This window comes from Pongo abelii, chromosome 12 (genome assembly GCF_028885655.2).
Source record: "Pongo abelii isolate AG06213 chromosome 12, NHGRI_mPonAbe1-v2.0_pri, whole genome shotgun sequence".
Lineage (NCBI taxonomy): Eukaryota > Metazoa > Chordata > Mammalia > Primates > Hominidae > Pongo > Pongo abelii.
The window spans coordinates 117,943,427-117,950,950 of record NC_071997.2 but is presented as its reverse complement, the minus strand read 5'-3'; the positions used below and the strand labels follow the sequence as shown (position 1 = coordinate 117,950,950).

The 7,524-nt window shown below is 43.7% G+C and overlaps 1 long non-coding RNA gene across 1 annotated transcript in view; it reads right to left on the bottom strand.

Moving 5' to 3' along the window:
* Nucleotides 1–1,657: 1,657 nt before the first annotated feature.
* LOC129057758 (uncharacterized) overlaps nucleotides 1,658–7,524 on the bottom strand; it is a 226,882-nt gene continuing 221,015 nt past the window's right edge. The window contains exons 7-8 of the long non-coding RNA XR_008522512.2: nucleotides 2,274–2,395; nucleotides 1,658–1,763 (exon numbers count right to left, since the gene is read on the bottom strand). This is a non-coding gene — a long non-coding RNA (uncharacterized LOC129057758). The remainder of the gene's footprint in view (nucleotides 1,764–2,273; nucleotides 2,396–7,524) is intronic.

Below are 7,524 nucleotides of genomic sequence, written 5' to 3'. Positions count from 1 at the left end.
GCACTGTGCGCAATTTGTGTCTACATGTTTCATCTAATCCTAAAAGTAACTCTAAACAGTAGGTGCTTATTATCTCTATTTTGCAGGCTTCTCCTCTTACAGGTGAGCAAAAGAAAGATAAGCAAGATCAAACAGCCTGTTCATAAGTGGCAGAGCCAGGATTCACACTCACATCTCATTGACCCTGCAGTCTGTTCTCTTTCTAATTGAATGCACTGGCTCAGCTACTGAAGGCACAGAAAGGCTGCCTCTGCCTGTGATGTGATCCTGAATTCAAAGGCACACGCTGTTCCTGGGGACCCACCTTTACTCTCTATTGTTCCTACCCAGGCCACCTTGTTCTGCCCTAGAGAATTGTAGAATTCTGGAGTCCTGAAGCTCTGAGGGATAACTTGACAGGGGCAGAAGCCCTGGGGGTGGCATGGGCTGCCCAACGTCCCCCCAGAATCTGGGGCAGAACAAGACCCAGTGGCCTGGCTCTCAGGGCTCAGTGCTTTCTCCATTATTCTCCGATTTTTCTGATGTTGCGATTCCAAGCTCAGTCCTCAACATGGAGAAAACCCCTAATAAAAGTACAAAATAATTTTTTTCTGCCAAATCTGAGAAGACAAAGTCGAGGGTGCCTATTATTTAATATTGACGACAAGAGACACAGCCTAAGTTTGGCCTATTTCCTCTATTCCAGTCTGCTTCCTGTCCTCTCTCCCCCAAACCTACTGTCAAATGACTTCTAGTTGAATCCCTCAAGCAGAGGCTATGCTTCTTACACCTCCTGAGAGGCAGGTGTCCATGCCTGTCACTCACTTCCTGGGAATGAAATCAAAATGTCAGCCTTGTACCCAATGCATTTGCTTCCTGCGTTTCTTCACCACTATCTTCGGCCCACTAGTGCCCTGGCTGCTGTGGGGTAGAAAGGATTTACTCCCTCTACTGGCCTCTAGTGAGAGAGTGGAATCTCTAGTTGGGCCAGCCTCCTGCAATTGCAGTCCCCAGCTATCACTCTGGTAATTAGTTCATCCTGCTCCACCACAGAGGCTTACGTAATAAAATGGTGTCCTCTGTTTGGAAGATGGGAGCTCTGGCAACACACTCACTCAAGCACTTCACTGCGTCTGAAGGAAGCACATCTTCACATAAACATAAACCCAGGGCAAAACAGCACAGGGCTTTTTTCTACACACATGGTGCAACACCAGAGAGAACACAGCATCTGATTTCCTCTTTGGTATATCACTCCACTGTTGTGAGAAGTCAATGAGGCTAAATAGCAAAATACATATGAAGCAGCGAGCACCATCCAGAGACACACAGCAGATGTTCAACGGCAAGCAGTTCTTTTCCTACCTTCCAAGTTTCCTTCTAGGCAAGGCTTGAATGCAATGATTTCTGGCAACTTCTTCCCGAGTGCCTCCCTCCACCGTGGCCAAAATTATGAAGATATTTCCTTGACTATTTCTTTTGACAATAATCACATTCTGGCTTTCAGCCTTATCATTTATGTATCTTTAAGTCAGTGGCAGGGACCTTGTCTCATTCACCTTGCTTGTAGCTGGTGAATGGAGTTGGATCGAATTGGACTGGAAAGGAGTTAACTTTATCAGCTCTGCCATGAACTTGCTGTGTGAGGACTCTCTGTACCCGAACCCACTTACCTATGAAACAGGAGAGGGAGACAAAATAAGAGGCTTTTGTCTTTTGATTGCTCTTGTCCTGGAGCAGCAGTTCTCCAAGTATCCTCTCCGAATCAGCATCATCAGCATCACCTGGAAACTCATTAGAAATGCAAAGCATTAGGCCCACCCTGGACATGAATCAGAAACTCTGGGGGTGAGTCTCATCATTAAAGTATAGGGGCCAGGCGCGGTGGCTCATGCCTGTAATCCCAGCACTTTGGGAGGTCAAGACAGGCGGATCACAAGGTCAGGAGATCGAGACCATCCTGGCTAACACGGTGAAACCCCGTCTCTACTAAAAACACAAAAAAATTAGCCGGGTGTGGTGGCAGGCATCTGTAGTCCTAACTACTCGGGAGGCTGAGGCAGGAGAATGGCGTGAACCCGGGAGGCGGAGCTTGCAGTGAGCCAAGATTGCACCATTGGACTCCAGCCTGGGTGACAGAGCGAGACTCTGTCTCAAAAAAATAATAATAAGAAAAATAATTAAGTATAGGAATGGCTGTCCTTGAAAGTACACAAAAGCATCCAAGCTTCTGAGAGCCCCAAAAGCTATATGCAAAATCCATGTGCTCATATAGATACTAGTATGTTTTTTACCTGGAGAGGGCTTGCTTAACTTTCATTGTATTCTTAGATTCCCAGGCCTTAAAAAGAGACAGGCATCCCTGCATAGGTCTTGCCCTGCAGTTCCTTCCTGATGTAAAATCCCAGGAGTATTACTACAAAGAAAAGGAACATGTGACAATTAACATAATCACGGCTTAATTTCCATGCTGATCGATTAGATGAATACAAGCTAAGGAAACAGGGCAACACGCCAACAAGGAGTCCAAAAGGAAAGAGCATTTTTGTGAGTCTGCCAACTGCTCTGAAGATGAAATCACCCACAGACCACTGTCCCTCTCAACACGCTGATGCCAGTTTTCCTCCCCCACCTCAAAAATCCCAGCTGCTCAGAGCTGGAAGGGTCTTCAGAGTACCTCTGAGCCATAGCTATGTGTTAGGACCCCCTAGGGAATTGTAGAAAGATCCAGAACTGCAGCCCACTCCCAGAGATTCCTAAATTGGTCTCAGATGTAGTCTGACCTATCTCTTTTTATACGTTCCCCCCAAATGAGTCTAAATTGTGGCTAGAAAAGAGAACCACTGGCCGGGCGCGGTGGCTTATGCTCGTAATCCTAGCACTTTGGGAGGCCGAGGCAGGCGGATTACGAGGTCAGGAGATCGAGACCACGGTGAAACCCTGTCTCTACTAAAAATACAAAACATTAGCCGGGCATGGTGGCAGGTGCCTGTAGTCCCAGCTACTCGTGAGGCTGAGGCAGGAGAATGGTGTGAACCCGGGAGGCGGAGTTTGCAGTGAGCTGAGATTGCACCACTGCACTCCAGCCTGGGTGACAGAGTGAGACTCTGTCTCAAAAAAAAAAAAAGAGAACCGCTAAGCCTAGGGGAGAGTTTCTAAAAAAAGATTTCCCACATACCTATACTGGAACAAAACCAGATCACTTCCATGTCTGTCAACCAGAGGCACCTGCTGTAAAATGATGGAGGAGGTGCCAGACACTCCAGAAGTGGGTCTGTGAATGAGGATTGGGTTTGATATTACAACTCATTTGTGAGCTCAAGTCCTTGACCTACCAGAATCTCATGTTTCTTTGCCTGTAAAAAATAGGATATTTCTATCGTCTCACATGCTGTTGTAGGAAAAATTGAGAAAATGATGCAAGCCATGCTTTGTAAATGATGCACCAGGGCAGTGCATGGTGATAAAACAATGTGCCAGGGAGGGAATTAAGTTAGAGGGGACTTTCTCAGCAAGAGGCTAGTGACAAGATTGCCCACTGGGTAAGAACAACAACGGGCAGAGTGAGGTGCTAGAAGGGAAGGTGAGGGCCAGTGGCACCCACATGTCCAGCAACATCTGTGGGGACAGCCCAGTTGAGCTTGCTTCCCCCAAGCCTTTTGAAGTAGGAAGCACTAAAGGGTTAACTTATTCCAAAATTGATGCTCTTGGGCTCTGTCTGTTGCTGGCAGGATTGTTGTTGTTCCCGCTAATTAAAAACAGGTGCATTTGCCTGAGACTTGCTCGGGGAGCTTTCTCAGACCCGGTTGCCCTGGAGACTTTCATCTCCACAGGTAATCAGTTTAGCAGGGAGAGTTCTAGGTTCATTTGTGTATGAGAATTTGGGTTTCACCTGAGGTTCATAAAAAGATCAGAAAAATTACATGTGCTTAGCTGTTCTCCAAGAGAGAAAATGGCTTGATTTAAAAGATTTCTGCAAAGGTAGAGAGGATGGGAAATCAAAGAACATGACTTCTTGAAAGGGGCTGTGAAAACCGAGGTGCAAAGGGGACCAGTTGCCCAAAGTCACTCCACTGGGTAAGGATGAAACATAATTCAAATCCAGCTCTCCTTTTTCTGCTCTGAGCCTCAAGCTCTTGCATAGAATAAGGAGTTTGCACTACCCTAAGCTTCCATCTTGCCCTGTGAGTCTATGACACAAGTCTATCCTACTGTGGCAGAAAAGAGTTTCTTTTTCAGCGTCAACCTGTCTGGCCATCTTAGAACCAAGGTCCCTCAGCCCGGCCACACCCGGGTTTTCTGACTCTGAGCTAAGGAGACAAGAGGTAGTTGGGAGACAATGCTGAGAGGTGCCCAGTGCAGGCCATGCCACAGAACACCTGCACCAAGGCTTTCACTTGATTTTGAGTTTCATGGTTGGGCAAATTTGAGGCTGACATTTGAAGCGCATGATTTGGGTGTCAAAATGAAACTTCGAACTTGATGTATAGTGGCTAGGATTTGTGCCCAAGGATTTAACATCTGATTCTCCCTACATTTTAAAATTTATGGCTCTACAGCCAATTTAATTGGATTTGTCTTCGTTGGGGCTAAACTGTTTATTATCATTTGAGAAGGCAGGCTTTCAAAATAAGAGCCTTCAAAATTGTACTGGGGATGGTGAAGAATAAGAATATCAAAATTCCAATACTGTTTGCTAATTTACCCGCACAGCAGGAAGCAGGGTGAGAGGAGTCTCAAGTTAGTGCATTACCCAGAATGACTTGGCTGGATTACAACTTCAGAAAAGTTTAGCAAAATCAACTTCTCTTTCCCAAGTCAATCACTTGAGGATTTGAAAACTTGTCTCTCTGTTCCTTCCTTTGAACAAAGAAACTCAAAGTTACCTTTCTGAACCTTCCTCTCAAATTTAGCTTTCAAGATGTTATCGAAAGCAAATTTTCGAACCATCTACCAGCTTTTCAAGATCACTCAACTAAGCTGTCACTCAACAACTCTGAAGGAGCTGCGAAAAAGTGGAAATTGCACTAGTCTTGAAGTCAGAAAATGTGCATTTGTTTTTCTCTCCAGGCTATTTGACCTTGAACAAATTACTACCCCATTTAATTCATTTTCTCCCCTATGAGACTGGAGAGTGATACTTCCACCTTCTGACTCAGGAATCCATGAGGATCAATTGAGGTGGCATGAATACATCCTGGACGCTATTATTCCTTACACCTTGCTGGAAAGAAGTGACTCTCTCTGAGAGAGGGGCATGAGGCTATTACCCAGTGGCAGTACAGGATAATGTTTCGGTTTTAGATTGAGGCACACCTAGGGTCACAGCCCAGATCTGCCACTGACAACTGTGTACAATCTCTGAGCCATAGTTTCTTCTACTATAAAATAGGAGTAAGATGCCACCCATTTGTTGTCAAGATTAAAGAAAGTGACTAAAATCCCAATAGTTAACACTAAGTAAACATGCAGTGAAATTTCCTTCCCTAGTGTAATGGTTAAGCACAAAAATTCTATAGCCAGACTATCTGGCTCAAATCCCAGCTGTGTAGCATCCTAGCTGTGTGTCCCTGAACAAGTTGCTTAACTTCTCTTATCCTCAGCTTCCCCACCTGTAAAATAGGGACAATGACACTACCTAACATATAGGATTGTTATAAGGGTTAAATTAGTATATTACAGTGATGTGTCAACAACAGCGATATGTTCTGAGAAATGCATTATTAGACAATTTCATTGTTGTGTGAATATTATAGAGTACACTTCACAAGCCTAGGTGGTACGGCTTACTACATGCCTGAGCTATATGGTAGAGCCTACTGCTTCTAGTCTTCAAACCTGTACAGCACGTTACCATGCTAATACTGTAGGCAATTATAACACAATAGACAGTATTTCCATATTGAAACATATCTAAACATAGAAAAGGTACAGTAAAAATATGGTATTAAAATATTACAGGATCACCGTTGTATATGCAGTCTGTCATTGACCAAACCATTACTAGGTGGCACATGACTGTATTTGAAAAGTGCTTAGAAAGGTGCCTGTCCATAGTATTTTTTTCACTATTTATCAAACTATTTTAATAAGAATTCACTAAAACCTGGGCTTTACTCAAGCAGCACTAATAAATGTCATTAATTATAGAAAAGCCTAACCCCAAATTTCACCCTTCATTACCTCACCTCAAAGTACTAACTATTCCAGTTGGGAAAATCTGCCTCCAACATACACAATACAGAAAATAACAATACAGAAATGAAGTGTCCCATCAAGCCACTGCCATGCCAAATGACCCAGGGACTGAGAAGGGAAAAGGAAGGTTGAGCACAAATGGGTGTGATGCCTTCTCCTGACTTTTCTAGTTTAGATATCTTCTCCTGTGTGCTTAGTCAGTTCAGACACTGGGAATCCTTCCTCTGTCAGTCCTAGTTTCTCTTGGTATGTTGTGAAATTTCTCACCATGCACTCATTAAAAAAAAAAAAAAAAAGGAAATCCCTTTAGCAAGTCAATTTAGAGGACCTATGGTTTTCATTTGTTACAAGGGAATTTTTACCTCAAATAATTTTATAGGCCAAGGTTTTATTTTGCCTCCTATTCTATATCCTGGTTTGTAGCTATTTTATTTTAAACAACGCAAGGCATGGACTGAAATTTCCCAAGATCATTTCAAAGAGCAGTTTCTCATTTCCTGCCCGAATGAATTTATGTTCTTAAAATAGAAAGTTTCTTCGGAAATCAGGTTAATATGAACATGAAATGATGGAAAAGAAAGTTGAAAGAACATTAAACCTTTTACAAAACCCATTTATAAGAGGCTGTATCTCATTCATGAGAATGAAAACAAGCCACACATCTGCATTGGAACTTTATTTAACTTTCATCCACTTATTATTCACAAATATTTATTGAATGCCTTCTGTGTGCCAGGGGCTACAATCCACATTGGCATTTAGAGGCTGTTGGGAAAAAGGACAAATAAAAGAGAAGGACAGATAAACGCAGACCACAGGCCTGTGCTGTGGCAGACTTAAGCATGGAGAGCTGTTGGAGTTCAGAGCTTGATGCCCCTAACCACTGAGAGATAATCAGGAGGGCTTCCTCTAGGAGTATCTCAAGATATAAGTCATTAAGGATTAGGAAGAGTTAGGTGGAGAAGGAAAGGGCCTTGACCACAGGAGCCCATGCCTGAAATCATAAAGGCCTAAAGGTGAGGAGAGAAAGCATGGGTAAAACATGTAGGTGGTGGAGTGGCAGACAAGGCTAGAATGGAAAGCTAAGCCCAGACCAGGCAAAGCTCTGGAAGCTAAACTAACTGAGATATTTCGTCTCTATCCTGAGAGGTAAAGGAAGCCATTAATGAATTTTAAGCAAAGGAGGAATGTGTTCAGATTTGTGTTTTGGAAAGATAACCTGGCAGCAATGTGGATGGTGGGGCAAAGGGCATCAGGCTGGGGAAACAGAACCAGCTGGGAAATTACAGTAATGATCCCATAAAAAGTGACGAGGGCCAGAAAAGAGGTCATGGCCATGTCAATGGG